The sequence below is a fragment of the Aquarana catesbeiana genome, linkage group LG01 (assembly GCF_042186555.1).
Source record: "Aquarana catesbeiana isolate 2022-GZ linkage group LG01, ASM4218655v1, whole genome shotgun sequence".
Classification (NCBI taxonomy): domain Eukaryota; kingdom Metazoa; phylum Chordata; class Amphibia; order Anura; family Ranidae; genus Aquarana; species Aquarana catesbeiana.
In genome coordinates, this window is record NC_133324.1 from 88872857 (window position 1) to 88892531 (window position 19675).

At 42.2% G+C, this 19675-nt stretch overlaps 1 protein-coding gene across 1 annotated transcript in view; it reads left to right on the forward strand.

Annotated features, from left to right (window-relative positions):
- LOC141132743 (oncostatin-M-specific receptor subunit beta-like) overlaps positions 1–19675 on the forward strand; it is a 102713-nt gene that overhangs the window by 9737 nt on the left and 73301 nt on the right. The gene's annotated exons all lie outside the window — the stretch shown is intronic.

Here is a 19675-nt window from a genome sequence, read left to right on the forward strand (position 1 = left end):
ATGCACGTGGGGATTGCCGTGTGTGCACTTACCTATGTCCGTGTGTGAGGCTCAGTCGCGCGGCTCTGCTTGCCGGGAGGAGTTTAGAGATTGGAGGGGAGTCCTGTAAAGTCACGACTCCCGAGTTTCGGCATTGAGACCCACCCACATCTGATGTTTACAGGGTCCATACTGGTTCAGGGAGCAGGAATTGAAAGGCAAAAAATTGGATTCAGTTGGGAGATGTGGGCACATTACTATGGTGTCTTTGTTTTATATTAGATGCCCTGTGGGTTTACAACCACTTTAAGTAAAATCGGCATATGGATAGGCTTTTTTTATGCCAGCAATTAGGTATAAGGTGGTGGGTTCCTGGAGTTGGGCTTTAAATATCCTTATTGTGTCTAATAAAGTCCTCTAATTTTTCCTCTAAGTCACATCTAGGGTTGCCACTTTTTCTTCAAGCCAAACCCGAACACTTTAGCGGCGCACAGCAAAACTTTTTTTTAGCATGCTCTATAGGATTGTAAAAGACCTGGGAAACCTTTGGGTGCTCCAAAGAGAATAGTAATGCGTTGTGCATAGTGCCCCCTCACCCTCCTATCAGGCCCTGTTCTGACCTACATTGCTATCTGAATATTGTGTGCAGGTTTCAGGTGAACTGAAACCCGGACACGTGATTCAAAACCCAAACTGTCCGGGTGAATCCTGGACAGATGGCAACCCTAGTCACACCTGGTTTCATTACACAACTACGCAATTTTGTTGATTATGTAAACCCTCAAAATATAAAATAAAGGTTGATACTGCACATCTGATTGGCTCAGTCTGGGTCAGGCATTGGTTCTAGAACTGAACACAAACACCCAACCCTGCACTTTTCAATGCTAACCAGTGAGCCACTATCCTGCCTGGATGTGACTACCTGTTCTGCCTCTCCAAACTAAACACTGCAAGTGTGATCTCTATAACTAATCCAGTTGTGGCGCAATAGCATTAACTTACCGTCTCAGTAAAATTAGCAGACAGTGACTGGTGACAGTGACTCGATTCAAATGACATCTGGCAGATCAGAGAAAGCTTTTTAATCCAAAACTTATGCAGATTATAACAGATGAACATCAGAAAGGTAAAAAAAAAAAATCATAGTGTACAGTACATGTGGTGAATAGAAGCTAAAGCATGAAGAAGAAGGGTGGGACGAACTACATAGAGCATCCCCTAGCTGTGGAGTGAGGTAGGGGCAAAATTATGTATTGCTCTCTGAGTCCCCAATAATGAGATTCACCCTCTCTATTTATCCTGGTAACCGTTATCCCCGAAAATCCCAAATTTTAAAGTGGAATTTTAGGTAAAAATCATCAGACAGGTTTTTGTTTTTTGTTTTTCATGCAGAAAATAAATATTATGTCAGTGTACAGTTTCGGCAATGATGAGGTGAATTCTATGTGCATGTGCTGGAGTGATGACACCTCGGCCCGGGCATTAAAAATGGCCGAAGTTTGGCATTCAGAAGCCGACCAGCTTCTGGTCACCAGAACAAGAATAGAGAGGGGATCTTCCAATAGGGACACTAGTTCTAGAGACCCCGGTGACTACCAGAGATTTCTATCACTTTGGAGGGATTTCCTTTCACTTCCTGTTGTGGCTTTGGACAGGAGTGAAGGGAAACCTCCTCAAATAAACACATATGGCAAAAAAGGGGGTGTAACCCTTACTCTATCCAAAGGAAAAAAAGAAAAGAGTTATCTTTATTTCTACTTTAATACCTTTTAAAGTCTTCACAACGGTGATTGTGGTCTTGTATCCCCTCCATTGGACTGACCACTAAAGCAAAAGTAGACTTCTTGCTTATACCAGTAAATTAAAATGGGTGTAAAGGCTCAAGGTTTTTTACCTTCATGCATTCTATGCATGAAGGTAAAAAATCTTCTGTGTGCAGTAGCCCTCCACAGCCCCCTTAATACTTACCTGAGCCCCATCTGTCTCTTCTCCTCATTGGCTGAGACAGCAGCAGAACCCATTGGCTCCAGCAGAACCCATTAGCTCCTGCTACTGTCAAACACAGCCAATGAGCCAATAAGGCCAGGTCGAGCCACGCTCTGTGTGTGAATAAACACACAGAGCAGCTGCTCAGGAGAGAGGCTGCTCGGGTGCCCCCATAGCAAGCTGCTTGCTATGGGGGCACTTGTGGGGGGGCAGGCGTGCCTGCAGGGGACACGAGAAGAAGAGGGGCTGCTCTGTGCAAAACCACTGCACAGAGTAAATAAATATAACATGTTTGTTATTTTTTTTTTAAATACCTTTAATATCACTTTAAAGCGGAGTTCCAGCCATTTAAAAGTCAGCAGCTACAAAAAGTGTAGCTGCTGACTTTTAATAATCAGACACTCACCTGTCCCAGGGTCCAGCATTGCGGGTGCACAAAGCTCCTCTCCTCTCCCCCTCCTCTCCGCAGCGCTGGCATTGTTACTGTGGGTGCCCTGCTGTGGCTTCACAGCCGGGCTCTTATTGAGCTTGCGCAAGCCAGGTGCGCACTGCGCATGCGCAAGCAACGCTGTGCGCTGTGATTGGCCGGACAATCTTTTGGGACCTGTGACGTGTCCCAGAAGATTGCAGGGAGGGAGGGGGAGAGGTGATCTTCTTCGCGGCGCCAGGGAGGAAGCGAGAGCTGGGTGCCTGTAAAAACAGGGTACCTGGTCCTCCCCCCAAAAAAATGACATGCCAAATGTGGCATGTAAGGGGGTCACCTACACTTAAAACGGACGTTCCATTTTTGGGTGAAACTCCGCTTTAAGTTTAATTTTTAAAATTAAGCAAGGAATCTGATTGGTTGATCAGGAATTACTCTAGTTTTGTTCCTTTTTTGCTGTTGCTTCTAAATTTTTTTAGATCAGTCCTTGTTACATCTCAGTTCTTTTGCTTTATTGTAATTCTATATAATTCTTTGACTTTTAATATTAAAAATAATGTGTCTCTTCCTACCGGTGCTGTAAATATAGACTTAGACACTATCATTATACCCTGTCCCTTCAGAGGTATGGATAGAGATAGGTGGTATGTTGGATATAGTGAATGGTATATTTGGCAGGATACAACAGTGCCGTATATTGTTCCTCTTTAGTCTAAGGACTTTGTGGCAGCCTAAGAAAGATCTCTACAGGCTTCAAAATAAAACAGAAATTACAGGTTTCACTGCAGATTTCCAGATGTGTCTTTAGAAGGTATTATTTAGGGCAGGGTAAGCTTTATATAACATGTAATTTATTTAATCTGAGTTTAAAAAACTTGCATCTTCATGGAGGCAGTGAACAAAAGTTCAAACCTTTAACTTATTCAGATTTTTTGCAGGAAATGTGTCTAATTTGTTTGTTTCTTCCAAAAAAAGCATCACATGAAATATTCTGTTTATAATTTATAATCTGTATACTTTTATAAAGATGCACCAATCTTCTCCTGTTCTGATTCGTATCAATTTCTGATTGTCCTAAACTTACACGGCACATGTGTTCCTCAGCTCATGTGTTAAAGTGTAGCTAAAGCCAAGAACAAAAATAAAATATACTGCAGTTTACTAGTCCTTAGATGTAGTTCAGGGAGATTTACAGAACTGCACCACAGTGCTTTCAAATCAACACTAATTAAAAATAATAAAAAAAACCTTTAGAGCACAGCTGCTATCTTGTTGGAACATAAACCAATTCAAAGTATTTGAGCACAGACCCTGCATGTGTGATGACGTCACATCCAAGTCCTTCCCTACGTGTTTCGTCACCTGACGTGCTCCAGGGACAGTAGGACATCTATTTTTAAATTCTTGTTATAAGTTGCACAGATCGTTTATATCTATTAAATGAAAAGCACATTTGCACATGGCACTTTTATATATGTCATACATTCATGCTAGCATATTGCACTATGATATATGTTTATTGGAATTGATTGTTATATACTTATAGGATTTACACATTTATGTTACATATTGCACTGAGATTAGGATGCACATTGTTTAGCACAGCACTGTCTCTTTAGAACCAAATCCTTATATTTAGTGTCTGCATTCGTTTTGGTTTCTTCTTTTCTCCTGTATTTTTTGGGCTATTCTGCCAGTATACACTTTCTGTCCTAGGGTGACACCATGCTGCAGCTCAGTTTCAGGGTCTTGGCAATCTTCTTATAGCCTAGGCCATCTTTATGTATAGCAACAATTCTTTGTTTCAGATTCTCAGAGAGTTCTTTGCCATGAGGTGTCATGTTGAACCAATGACCAGTATGAGAGAGTGAGAGCGATAACACCAAGTTTAACACACCTACTCCTCATTCACACCTGAGACCTTGTAACACTAATGCCCCGTACACACGATTGGACACTGATCGGACATTCCGACAACAAAATCCTAGGATTTTTTCCGACGGATGTTGGCTCAAACTTGTCTTGCATACACACGGTCTCACAAAGTTGTCAGAAAATGCGTGGCACTTTGTGCGTCGGGTTTGTGTACACACGATCGGAAATTCCGACAACAAAATTTTATAGCCTGCTCTCAAACTTTGTGTGTCGGAAAATGCGATGGAAAATATGTGATGGAGCCTACACACGGTCGGAATTTCCGACAACAAGGTCCTATCACACATTTTCTGACGGAAAATCCGACTGTGTGTACAGGACATAACAAGTCACATGACACTGGGGAGGGAAAATTGCTAATTGAACCCAATTTGGACATTTTCACTTAGGGGTGTACTCACGTGTTGCCAGTGGTTTAGACATTAAAGGCTGTGTGTTGTGTTGAGATATTTTGAGGGGACAGCAAATGTACACTGTTATACAAGCTGTACACTCACTACTTTACATTGTAGCAAAGTGTAATTTCTTCAGTGTTGTCACATGAAAAGATATAAAAGATATATTTACAAAAACGTGAGGGGTGTACTCACTTTTGTGAGATACTGTACTTCTCTATGATGCTACTCCTACTTTCTCCCTTACCAGCAAGGGCTTTGTCCCTATCCTAACTGCACATTGGGAACACACCAAATGATGCAGAATTCCACTATTTAGGGAAACCTCAGTCAAGATGGTTGCCCAAATCTCTTGGTATTTTCCATAGGATTTATGTCCTCCCCAAGATGTCTGCCTGGAGCCCACAGCATTGAATAATTTGTCTTCAATGGGCTCCTGCCAGTCTGATGAAATGGTACAGTGCTACCTTCAGGTTGGAGGATATACTGCAGCTTTCACCTGCCAACCATAACATTTTATGAGAGCTTAGGGCAGGTTAGTCAGATCACTACAGAAAGTTAGAAGCTCGCTGATTTGTTTTACATTATTAACAGTTTGGGGTTTTTTTTGCATTTATTGAGCAGATATAACATAGTGTAACACTTCTAACACTTGTTTATTTGACAGACAAAAAGGCAGAAAAAAAGTTTATTTAAATAGGTTTAGGATCTTGATACACTTTAAAGACCCTCATAAATGGCTTGAATTTCATCTGATTCCTACTGAGTGTGATTGTGATGTTGAGTTGCATCTTGATATAGCGTGGTCCTTTACCCAGCAGGGTCCCGACGTTCTTACAAACACATACATATATACACATACTAGGGCCAATTTATAGACAGGATCTGATTAACCTACCAGCATGTCTTTGGAGTGTGGGAGGAAACCGAAGTACCCGGAGGAAACCCACGCAGGAACAGGGAGAACATGCAAACTCCAGGCAGATGGTGTCGTGGTCGGGATTTGTACCAGCAACCCTATTGCTGCTAGGTGAGAGTGCTACCCACTACACCACTGTGCTGCCCTTACTGATTGTAAGGGTTAATTTTTTTTTTAATAAAATAACAAACATGTTATCCTTACCTGTTCTGTGCAGTGGTTTTGCACAGAGCAGCATTGATCCTCCTCTATTCGGGTCCCCCACTGGTGCTCCTGGCTCCATCCCCAAGCCGAGTGCCCCATAGCAAGCTGCTTACTATGGGGGGGCACATGTGCGTGCTCACTCCTGAGCCCTGCTCTATGTGTCCATAAGACATACAGAGTGGGGCTTTGCCCGGTTCCCTTGTTACAAGATCTGATTGAGTGTATCTGAGCTAATGAGGCGTGAGAGAGCCTCAGCACTTGTGCACATCGCTAGATCGAGATGGGGATCAGGTATATATTTAGGGGGGGTTGCAGAGGGAGCTGCATGCAGAATGTTTTTTTACCTTACTGCATAGAAAACCTTCTGCCTTTACAACCACTTTAAGGTGATTGTAGCCATATGAGTACACTTGCAACAACACAGTTGATACTTTTTGTATTTGCAGTTACATTTTCAGGACAAGTTTTTGGGGAGTATAGCCCTTATTGTAGCGTTTGAGCAGTCCAGCCTGAAAGCCGTGTATGCTGGCCTTTAATTGTTCTAAGAAAAATTATTTTTATAAATAGTTCTTAATATTTTTTCTAATGCCGTGTACACACAGGTGGACTTTTCGACCAGACTGGTCCGACGGAACGAATCCGTCGGACAATCCGACCATGTGTGGGCTTCATCGGACATGCAGCGAACTTTTTCGGTCGAAAATCAGACGGACTTTAGATTTGGAACATGTTTCAAATCCTTCCGCCGGACCCAGTTCCTATCGAGAAATCCGCTCGTCTGTATGCTAGTCCGACGGGCAAAGACCGACGCTAGGGCAGCTATTGGCTACTGGCTATGAACTTCCTTATTTTAGTCCGGTTGTACGTCATCATGTACGAATCCGTTGGACTTTGGTGTGATCGTGTGTAGCCAAGTCCGTTCGTTCGAAAGTCCGTCAGAAGTCCCTTGAAAGTCAGTCGGAAAGACTGTCGGACCTTTGGTGCCAAAAAGTCCGCCCATGTGTACACGGCATTAGAAACGACTTGACGGTTTGTTTTGAAGTTTTAACTCCAGTTCCAGAAAGTTTATTATCTTGATTCCCACATTGGAGCCACAACTCCATACTTCTCATGGTAGCTGTGCCAGCTAATTAAAGCAATTAATTGTTCAATTCTAATACAACACAAATTCAGCTTGCTCTTGCTGCATTTTGTAAAGCATAAATGCTTCTGATTAATACATTCCAAGTGAGATAGAATGTTTCAGAACAGATGTATTTGGTCCTGTTTAATGAGCAGCACCAAGGCAACAGAAAAAATTGTTTGGTGAACTGTAAATACTATTCAGGAATCACCTAATTTGGAACCCACTCAAGTTTCCATAATTTAAAGCGGAATTCCAGGTTTGCATAAAACTTGAAATAGTTTATTTGGACCAAGCTAGTCTAAACAAACCTTTTCCCGTATTAAATGCTGTGCCCGCAAGGGGTGCTATATGAACTGTACATAGCCTCAGCTACATACCATACACAATGCTGTGTTTCGACAATGGTACTGGAACTTTCCATCTAGCCCCCTGAACAAAACTGAGTTGGGCCATGGTCGAAGGAAAGAAAATTACATAATGTATGGCCTGCCCCAGAGACCAACTAAATCCAAACAATGTTATCTTTATGAAGTGGTTTCCTTAAAAGATGTTTAATAACCATTGAATAACTATAGAAATAGTTCAGGGGATTGTCAGAACGGAATATATTTAAAGTGAATTAGAGCTAAAATGTTTTGTTAGCTTCGGATAGAGTAGATAGGTGTTACAAACCCCTTGAAGTTTATTTTTTTGATGCGTCTTGGAGGATTGCATTTCCTTTTCCCCTTCTAACCTTTACTACTCAATAATCACCCACTACATGTCTGCTGCTTGGACAGTGAGTATCATAACTGACAAGAACAGTGCTAGTCCCTCTGCTCTCTTAGATATCACGTTTACCGTGGTCCCGGGAACCACCACAGGTGCCACTCAAGCCCTGTAAAAGTGATTGGGCTACTCTACAGCCTCCTGGATTACTTTTATCTTAAACTAGTGCTCCTAGTGCTGACACCCCACTCCTAGTCTGAGTTCTGCTGTACAAGGGATGACAGGAGCCTGACATCTAAATAGGTAAAGATACTTATTCTAGTTGTATGTTAAAATATCTTTTACTTGTTAAGCTTTAACAACTTGGCCTGTTTAACCTCTTTCGACTCACACTAAAAATGAAATTGCAAGGGGAGGACCAAACTGAATCCTGAAGATGAAACATTTGCATTCATAGGTCATGGTAGCCTCACTGCAGGATTTGTGGTTTGGCAAATATGCAGAGTAAAAAAAAACTACAAGTTTAGCTGTTGACTCAACTGGAAGATTATTTTTATTATATATGTAGTCTCCTCCTAGTTAGACTGTTAGGTAAGTTTAGTTTTTGTCTGTAATCAAGAAGGTTAACATTGTTTGGACTGGTCTGTTCGGGGTTTTGCATGCTAGGAGTTTGATTGCTTCTTCTGCCTCTAGAAGAAGCTTCTAGAAGCTAGAAGAATTCAAACAGCCAGAAAACTGATCAGGGCCTAGCCAGTCCTTGGAGAGGTGCACCCAGATGGTAGTTGGACAGCTAAGAAATAGTCTGGAGCCCTGAAAAGATCTTTCCACAGTAAGGGGAGTTCCCAGCCTCAAGGGGGCTGTCACCCCTGAGGCGGCTGATAGACTGGGTTGCTGTTCTGTGAGGTCTTAGCAGATGCAGGGCTGGGACCTGGAAGTGACCTAGAACTGACTGCAGGATTTCTCCACGTGACACTGATGACAGATGGCACGTGACACTGACAGGTGGCACTGATGACAGATGGCACTAATAGGTGGCACTGATAACACTTGACACTGATGACAGATGGCACTTATACGTGGCACTGGGGATAGATGGCACTGACAGGTGGCACTGAGGACAGATGGCACTGGGGACAGGTGGCACTGGGGACAGGTGGCACTGACAGGTGGCACTGGGGACAGATGGCACGGTGAGCACTTTATTTTCCCCTTTTTTTTTTTTTTTTTTTTTTTTTTACTCACAAGCTGCAGCCGTTTGCTCTCCCTCCTCACACACTTTCTCTGTGTGAGGAGGAAGAGCTAGCAATGAGAGATGATCTCATATGAGATCATCTCTCATTGGACACTCAGATCGAGTGCTAAATGGCTGCTGTGATTGGCCATTTAGCACGATCTGTGATTGGCTGTGTCCAAGGGACACGGCTAACACAGAACTTCCCCGATGCGCATTGGGGAAGTAAACAGGAGGACGTCCAGGGACACCCTCCCGGCAATTGGCGTCTGCGCTGTAGCCGTCTTTCGGCTATAGCGCGGACGCCTAGTGTAAAGAAGATACGGACACCGGGATACGGTATGTAAAACGGAAACAGGCGGGGCCCCCTATTGGGCGGGGCACATGGGCTTGAGCCCAGTCAAGCCCTATGGAAAGTCCGGCCCTGGGTAGCACAACATATACAAATGTATGCATGATTTGCAGACTTAGTTCCAAAGAATCTAATAAAGAAATAGTGAGCTAAAATTAACTTCCTATTAGAATATGACAATTGACCATATCAAATAATAAATTACGTGAATAAATCCAAAAATATATGTAAAACACATGCCTTTAGCAAATAACACATAAATATAAATAAAATGTGAATACTCCATAACTACCTTCATATGGTAAAAACAGATGGTATCAAAAGAATATTAGATGACATATCTAGATCCTCCATAGATCCACATCAGCGCTTTAGTACATTATATATTATTAGTTCCAAAGAACTTTCCCGAGATGCCTTTGTCATTACACTATGATTTCTCTTGTTCATGAAAAAAACATCTGTATTTTATATGTATTTCATCCACTGGTCCTACACTCGTCATTACACATTTACATTGAGTATTGGGTGAAATCCAGTATAAGAAATTGATACAAGCTAAGGCATGTTTGTCTTTTTATTTTACTATTAAGCTTCATGCACATGACCATACAGGGGCCATACAGCATGCAGGGACTAAGCAATGACATTACTGTGACCCGCTGCCACCATGTACAGCCACCCATTGAGATGTATTAGAAGAGGTGGCTGTATGTGGTTGTTCCCCAGGAGGGTTTGCTTAAAATGTTATTTCACATTTACAGAAAAAATGTAAAGGTCAGACAACACCAGACACCCATACCCACCCCACCTCACCACCCCCCCCCCCAGTCCCCTCTGTACTTTCCTCCAGGGTAGCCGGACTGTCAGCACCTCCACAGTTGCTCCAGCAACTATTCTGCTATTCTCCCTCTTCTCTATGCAACGCTTCTGGGAAGGACCAGATTGATTCTGATTGGCTAGTGCTATCACAGTGAATTGATCTGATCTGTCCCGGAAGCTCTGCATTGAGAAGCGGGAGGATTTCAAATCCCAGCACTGCTGGACTGGCTACAGGGGTGATGACAGCTCGGCAACCCCAGAGGTAGGTATAGTGGGGATTGGGGGGATGGGAAAGGGGATTCAGTGTTAGTTCACCTTTAAAAAAAAATTCTGTAAAAGGGAACTATTCTTTTAATGCACTGTGTTTGGAACATTCTTTAGTGTGCATGTGGGTGCCTTACCTAACCCCTGGTGCAGAACTGCACTTTCCTTGTGTAGACATGCAAAAGACCTGACACTGCTACTGAGCGCCACCATGTTGGATAAAATATTAGCAAACTCAGAGCTATCACTCAAGTAACTCTCTATAGAAGTGCTTCCCAACCTGGGGTACAAATACCCCCATGGTTTTTTTTGGCAGCACATGTAAGTGGAACCTGAAAACATTTTGTGGCAGTGGACAGTCAGGGACATAGTTCTGTTGTTTGGTCCATGGTGTAAAAGTCTGCGGCAGAGAGAAAGTGTGTGCAGTCCACAAAGTAATCCCATTGCTGTGTTTTCTGACCTCATTCTTTAATTCCAGTTGCACCTCAATCAGTCCTATATGGAGTGATATGCCTTCCACCTCTCTTCAGAGCAGATTCTGCCTTCTGCAATCTGGTGCGAAAAAGTAGTGGTGTAGGATAGAGACTGTGAGTGCTGAGTCCTGAGTGAGTCCAGATTCAGCTGGACCCACATCTACTCAGGATCGCACCAACCTCCATTCCATTAATGTGCCTCCATCCAGTGAGACCCACTCCACACTGTAGTGTCCCCTCCACTACTCTCTCCACAGAGTCTAACAACACTGCTATGGCCCTCCCGGAATTGCAACATACAGATTAGCCATTAGACTGTACCTTTGCACTATCTGCATCCTCCATGGCCCAGATGCCTAGCCCTCCAAGCCCTCCAGCTCTAGTTTCTGGGAATCCATTGTCACAGGACATACCCCAAACAGGCCAAAAAGATAACACTGGACACATCACTGGAAATGGTACACCCCAAAAAGCCCTTCCCAGTTTTCTCATGCACCCCACTCACACTGGCATTTCTTTTTCACTGTAAGCCCCTCAAACCCCTTGCAAACCCATCATTAGGTGTAGTGTGATAAGTGTGCAGTTGCTAACCCTACCCCCTACTCTAAGGTGTGTCCCACCTCCATTGAGGGGTACAGTTTATGGGGCTGCCAAGGGGTACCCAAGTAAAAAAAAAGGTTGGAAACTTCTGTTCTATTGTATTCCTTTTTACTCTTCACCCAACAGATACATAAAAGGCTTGTGTAAGAGGATGAGAGGAGGGGTGGAAGAATTGGGCTAGTAAAGACAATGATTAGACACCCCCAGAAGAGGGCTATAACGTGAAAGGAAAGGGGAGATGCACTAGGGAATAGACTCTCCTAGAGTAGTAAAATTTTCTAGCAGGTTTAGAGGCACAATAAGTGATTAAAATTAAGTAAACATTTTAAAATACATCTTTTTTCTGTGCTTTACTTGCATTTTTCTATGTTGGTGACAGGGTATCTTTAGGGGTCATTTATTATGACAATGAATGGTAGAAAATAAAGGGGGTTAGCCAGGCGAGAAGCCAAGTGCACCTAATTAATGGTGGGATGAGCTTCATAAATTGGCTTTTTCTCCAGCCAGTGATGTATCTCCATTTCTATTAAAGTGTTACTAAACCCTGGACCCTGCATTCACTATATCTGCTCTCCCACAGTACACAGAACATGGAAATGCAATTATTTTAGTAAATATAAACTAGTAAATACCTTTTCTCATCAGCAGTATATAGCAGGCTTGTGAGTTCTATCAGTGTCCAGCCAAGCACTGGTTAAAGCTTGTAGGAAGAGTTTTCATTCTCCTCTGGCTGTCCTATGAGGCTGCATGCCCCTTGACCCTCTTTTTAGGCAGTGCTGATTGGCCCAGTGCTGATCACATGCACCTTCCAAGAATTAAAAAAAAATTCTCTAGCAATACACACCAAACTTAGCATGTACAGAGTACCCCCAAGGGTCTGTACTGGGACAGTGGGATGGGACTGGGGACAGTAAAAGAAGGGGAGGATCAGAGAAGACAGGATCAAGTAGCCTTTTTACACAATGTGGAGGATTAACCCCTTAGGTTCCACAGTGAGTATAACAAGCATGCTTTACTGTATATACACACTGATTTTACTGGTGTTGGTTTAGTAACACTTAAAGGTCACTCTTAAATGAAAGGTTTGCTATTTACACATTGTGCTTTTATTTGCTAAGGAAGTTGATATTTTTCTAGTGTCAGCTCTATTCTACAGCTGTAAAAGTAAATGCAATGGCCACAAGTGCAGCTATTCTTCTCTAAGCAAACCTGTTAATTACAATATATGAATTCTTTTGCTCTGAGCAATGGGCACAGTGCCCTTTACCAAATCTCACCACTAGTAAGCCTGGTATTAACTCAGTATCCCTATTAAAGGATGGGTAAAATGTACATAGTTTATACATTTGTTTCTTTTACAACGTTGGCACAAAAAAAAAAACAATTGCAAAAAATATCAGTTCTGGAGTCTCAAGTCAATTAATATTTATTACTGTTCACAAATGGTCGTATTTACCATTGCAAACAACATGTAGTGCACTCGAGCCTGCTTCATCAGTTCTGCTATGCTTTTACTACTATGCTGTGCATAGACTATGAATTCCATGCTATTCAGGTGCAAACAACCCACATTGAGTTGAATAAGCAAGAGAATAAACATTACCCACCTTCCTGTGCTAGATCATATGGAAAATGTTTTTTAAAAAAAAGAGCTTCATATAGAAAGCCCAGTACATACTGACATATAGTCTTATGGACACACCCTGTGTTTATTGTTTTAATTAAAAACAGGTTTGCTGGTTTACAATACCATTAAAGGAATTGTAAAGAATCTTTCTTTTTTTTGTTTTTTTTTTTAACCAACAAATAGACATGTGCATAACGGAAATAATTGTTTTGTTTCGTATATATTCATTATGTTACTAATTTAGTTTTGCTTTGGAATTCGTTAAATATAGTTTCCTTTTCGTAAAATTTTGTTTATTTTATTCATTTTCTAATGAATTCCACATTTTTAGAACGATTCGAATTCGGATCAGTCGAAAAATGATTGATCAATTTGCATTCTGTATTGAAGAATAGCTGGTTGTTAAGCACCACGGGCCGCCACGTCCTTAACAACCGATGAGTCATCAGCTGTCAGCGGGCTTCCCCACTGACAGCTGAAATGTAAACAAAACAATGCTGGTGTTTTGTCAGATATGGCGACCCGTCAGAATTTGTAACAGAAGTGACGTTCCATTGCCGCCATCTTACTACACCCCACACTCATCCATAGTAAGGATACATTGACAAGGCGGCAAGCAGACATCTTGTTACATCCACTGCAGTCTTGCATTCCACACTTATTTTTAACCGTAAACTCAGCTTATATTGTGAAATACAGGATTTAGAAGTCAGTCAGACTGTTTTGATGATGATTTTTGAAAGCAGCAGTGTTCTGCCAGTTTAGCAAACCTGTGAGTTCAGCAGATTTCTAAATCCTGTATTTCACGATATAAGTAGATTTTGCTGGTAAAAATAAGTGTGAAATGCAAGACTCCGGTGGGTGTAACAAGATGTCCCCTTGTCGCTTTCTTACTGTATCCTTACTATGGACAAGTGCAGGGTGTAGCATGATGGCGGCGATGAAACGTCACTTCCGTTACAAATTCTGGCGGGTCGCCATACCTGATGAAACACTGGCAATAGAAAATCCTGGGGGAAAAAATGTTGTGGGGTTCCCCCCCCCCCAAGTCCATACCAGGCCCTTCGGGGTCAGAATTCAAATTGATCATTTTTCGACAGATCCAAATTCTAATCGTTCTGAAAATTTGGAATTCGTTAGAAAGTGAATAAACAAAACAAATTTTAACAAATTTCAACGATACATCCAAATCGCAGAATAACCAAAAATTTGTCTGAATTTGTATTCAGACCAAAACAAATTGCACATGTCTACTAACAAACATATTATACTTACCTGCTCTAGGCAATGGTTTTGCACAGAGCAGCCCTAAATGTCCTCTTCTGGAGTCCCCCACCGGCGTTCCTGGTTCCTCCTTCCTTCTGAGTGCACTTGTGTAGGCTCAATCGCTCGATCCAATGGCTCCTGATTCCAGTGAGGGTGAAGAGAGAGAGCATCACCTCTGCTCTCGGGCACAGCACTGGATATAGAATATGGGCTCAGGTAGGTATTGGGGGGTAGGGCGCTACACCTAAAAGATTTTTTTTTTATCTTAATGCAGATAATGCATGATGGTAAAAAAACTTCAGCCTTTACAGCCACTTTAAATAGGACTTGCACTTTGTCTGCAGATTAGCTAAAGTTTTACGGTTTTTTCAAGTTTTTATTACTCTTGATGTCCTATCTGTCCTGGTGACTATTGGGACTGAAAGTGAGGGAAACTCCCATCCCATGGAAAAATTTGTTCCAGTGAAAACTGTCTAAGAGGGATTTCCCTTTGCTTTGAAGAGATTTCCTCTTACCTTCTGTTGTGTCTACAGAACAGGAATTCTAAATGGCAAGATGGCAAAAACATCTTACAAGAGATTTATCCTACTTTCTACAAAATGAAAAACATGTTTTGACTTTAGAATTACTTCAATAAATATCTGTAGGGCTCCATGCACACTAGCATTTTTTTTAAGATGAAAAAATCGCTGGAAAAACGCTGGATAATAAACGCTGGTAATAGCTATTTGTGGTAGCATTTTAGGAGCATTTAGGAGTGTTTAAGAGCATTTAGGAGTGTTTAGGAACGTTTAGGAGCGTTAGCATTTTATTAGCATTTTGCAGTTCTTTTTTTTAAAGAAGGGGAAAAAAAGCTAAAAAAAAACACTTATTAGCAGTGTTTAGGAGCGTTTCTGATGGAAAAACTCTGCAAAATACTCTACAAAAACAAATTTTTTTCTGCTCCTGGACGCTGAAGCTCAGAAAAACGCTAATACCCTAAAGTAGTGTGTATGGACACATAGGATAACACCATGGCTTTTTTTCTCAGAGACTAGGTGCAGGAACTCCTCCCTTCCAAGTCACCCCTTGACTCCGCCCCTACCCACCTCCAAGCAACAATTCCTTTGTCCACCCCTTACCCCTTTAAAGAATACAGAACCAAGTATCAATGTGTATTTTGTATGGAATTTGTTAATGATAACAAGAAAGGCAGTAAAATAAATCTAGCAACAATGGACACCCCAGTGACAATAGATCCACCTTAGAAACAATTGGCTCCCAAAAGCCAGCATCAGTAGACCCTCTAACAGCCAGGAACTTTAGACCCTAACCTCAACAGTAGATCCCTCCCAGCAGTGATTGACCCCTGCATCATAAGACCCAACCCAGCAACAATAGACCCCACTGCAAAAATAGATCCCCTCCAGCAACAATAGATTCCCCAGCAGCCAGCATCAATAGACCATCAAGCAATCAGCAACAAAGACCCCTCCCTCAACAGTAGATCCCTCCCTGCAATGATTGACCCCCCCCCCAGCAACATAAGACCCAACCCTAGCCACAATAGATCCCCCACAAGCAACAGAAGACCTCCCCAAAAATAGATCCCCTCCAACAACAATAGATTCCCCAGCATCAATAGACCCTCCAGCACACCCCAGCACCAATTTCTATTACATGCATTCAGTGCTGGAGATGCTGGAGATGCCGGAACTGCGTTCCCCCATGTTCCAGCTGAAAAAAAGCCTTGGATAACACTTTAGATTCTAGGAGCAGAAAAAAATGCTAGTAGCTTCTAGGAGCTTAAAAATATGCTGTTGTGCATTGAGCCTTAAGCCTCGTACACACGATTGGATTTTCTGCAGACAAAGTGCCAGACTTTTGACTGAAGGGCGTGTGCCCTAAACTTGTCTTGCATACAAACGGTACAAAATTGTCGGCCAACAAACACGAACGTAGTGACGTACTATTAGGAATTTCAGCTCTTGAGCGCCACCCTTTGGGCACCTTCTGCTAATGTTGTGTTTGGTGAGCATTGATTCTGATAATGCGTGTTTGTACTTTGGACTTTTGTATGACGGACTTGTGTACACACGATAGGAAAATCTGACAACAGACCGTTGTCCGCCAAAAATGTATTAGCCTGCCATCCAACATTTGTTGGCGGAAAGTTGGAGAACAATTGTCTGATGGAGCGTCCAACGGTCAGATTTTAGGCAAACAGTCTATCACCACACAATTCTCGGACGAAAAATCAGATCGTGTGTACAAGGTTTAAGCGTGATACTGTCAGATAGAAGTGGTGAAAAGTGCATGAGGAAGAATGATTCATTTCCTAAAATTGTTCCATACAGTAGATTTGGAAATGTACTTTTTTAGAATCACTTAACAGAAAAACAATGATATAATTCATTTTTATACAGTTTAATAAAAGAAGAGGAAGTCTTGGCTCAATAAAAGTATGACCATAGGCGTGTGCACTGGGTGTGCCCTAGTCACCCTGTGTGGCACAGATTCCCCCTGTTTAGACCCCTAATATTTCACCAAAGCACCCTAATGGGGCTCCTAAAAAAATTGCAAAAAAAATAATAAAAGACATAAAATTGTAAAAAAAAAAATAATAATAATAATTAAAATAAAAACTACTGACACCAGCCACTGCCTTACTGACACCAATCTCTGCTCTACTGACACCGTCAGTATATATACTGTACATATGCACACACACACATATGTGTTTGAGCTTCGGGGTTCACACCATAATGCAATAGGCTGCACACACCTATGTATGTGACAGAAACAGCCATGCAGCAGATGAATTGGTCATACCCAAATATGTATCCTAAGCAATGAAGGAGTTAACTTCAGCAACAATCTGTCCAGCATTCAGTAACAGGTTCAGTTGCAGAGTGTCTTGGAGTGGGCATGTCGGATTATAACAATGAGTTCTTTATTGACAAATGACAGTGTGACGAAGCAGGGGGAGAAATGTTATAGGACACGGTCAAGAAACTATATCAGCCTTTAACGTGTATTTCAACTTTTGCAGCCTGAGTGGAATAACACCTTCTTCCCTTCTTTATATTTGGTATATGTCCCCATTCACATAGCATAACTTAAAAAAGATGACAAAATTGCAGCTTACATTTTTAAAGCGGAGTTCCAGGCAAAAAGACAACTCGGTCTCAAACAATTGACATTGTTTGAGGACAAAGGCTTTACTGCTGGTTTCCCTTACTTGCAATGCCGGTGCCTGCACCCAAAGTCGATGGACGAATTGGCTTGGGGTGCCGACATCGCCGGCTCCCTGGACAGGTAAGTGTCCTTATATTAAATGTCAACAGTTACAGTATTTGCTGACTTTTAAAAAAAATTTCCCAGGCTGGAACTCTGCTTTAAATGCTATGCTCTATATATATTCATATATATAGCTATATAGATATATCTATATAGCTATATATATATATATATATATATATACCAGCTTTAATGTCTTGTTTTATTTCTATGTATAGTATGTATCATTTTGAATTCTAATACATGGGGGTAGCCCATATTTACGCATTACACACCCACTCTTATGCTTATTGCTCCTCTACACAATGCAAGTCTATGGGAGTTATTTACGAAAGGCAAATACACTTTGCACTACAAGTGCACTTTCAAGTGCAGTCGTTGTAGATCTGAGAGGGACATGCAAGGAAAATAAAAAACAGCATTTTAGCTTGCACGTGATTGGATGATAAAATCAGCAGAGCTTCCCCTCATTTCAGATCTTCCCCTCAGATCTACAGCGACTGCACTTCCAAGTGCACTTGTAGTGCAAAGTGGATTTGCCTTTCATAAATAACCCCCTATGGGACAGAGATGTCTCAATGAAAACAACACACCCCCTGTGAGGCTAATATCTTAAAGAGACACAGGGATTGATTTACTAAAACTGGATAGTGCAAAATCTAGTGCAGCTGTGCATGGAAGCCAATAAGCTTCTAACTTCAGCTTGTTCAATTAAGCTTGGACCAAAAAAAAAAATGGAAGCTGATTGATTACTATGCAGAGCTGCACCAGATTTTGTACTCTCCAGTTTTAGTAAATCAACCACACTGTCATCAATTTATACATTTTGGGCTTAAACAGATCACTTAAGACTGGTTCACACCTGAATCGCACAAGAACGTGGTCTGAATGGTCTGCATTCCTGTGCGATTCATTGTGGCGCAATTTTGCACCCCATTTATTTGAACACAGGAGATGAGGTCACCTCCGTCACTCCATCTCTTCAATTCTTTGTGAGAATGCAAAATGTTCCCTAAATGGTGTCTGTGCCAATCAAGCAACCTTCTGTGTTGAGTAATGGTGATACTGTGTTACAGTGATTTGCAGCCTCCACAAGGATCCCACATATATGAAACATACGTACTTACATTGGTCTAATGCAGTGGTTCTCAACCTGGAGGTCGAATGACGATTTGCCAGGGGTCACCGAATCCTGGACTGTTCCTGAAGCCAGCACCGCTCTCCCAGCTTTTTCGTGGCTGCCCAGCTGAGCTGTCTCTGGAGCCTGCGGCCGCCCACTCGGCCTCTTCGCAACCACCCATTCAGTTCACGGCATAGGTGGGGGGCAGAGACTAGAGGTCAGCTGACTGGTGAGGAATGTGAAGTGGGAGGGGCTGGAGGAGACCCTATCTCCTGATCTCGGCATAGGTGTCTCTGCTGCTAGGCACCACAAAGCTGGAGACACAGTGAAGCCGGAAGCACAGTGAGTAACACTACCTGTGATTAGAGTTGCCATTAAAAGTCCCCACTTTAGTTCTCAGATCAGCAGAAGACCTTGATCAAGAGCACCTAAGTTGGCTGATCAGAACTCCCCCCAGCACTGCCACTCATTCCACCCCCACCAGCACTGCCACTCATCCCCCCCCCCCCAGCACTGCCACTCATCCCACCAAGGAATAAAAATAGAGAATACATGGAAGGGAAAGGAAAAAAGAGGAGGAGGAACAAAGAAAAAGGGAGAGAAAGAATAAGAGAAAGAACAAGAAAGACGGCTAGAGAGAGGGGTGGGGAAAAAAAAAACAAGAAAGTAGGATGGAGAAAAAAGGGAAAGAAAGGAGAACAAAGAGAAAGAGTGGTACATCCTAAAATTTACCATAAGAGGTTTTAATACTGTACGAGTGAAAGGGACTCGGGGAGCACTAAATGTCCCGTGGGTTAGTGGTGCAAATTACTTGTCTTGCCTTGGCTGCTGGCAACCCATGCTATGAAAATACTTTTACTGTTAGGGGTCCCCACAACTTGGGAAATTGTATCAAGGGGTCACGGCACTAGAATGGTTGAGAACCACTGGTCTAATGTAACTACCGTATTTATCGGCGTATA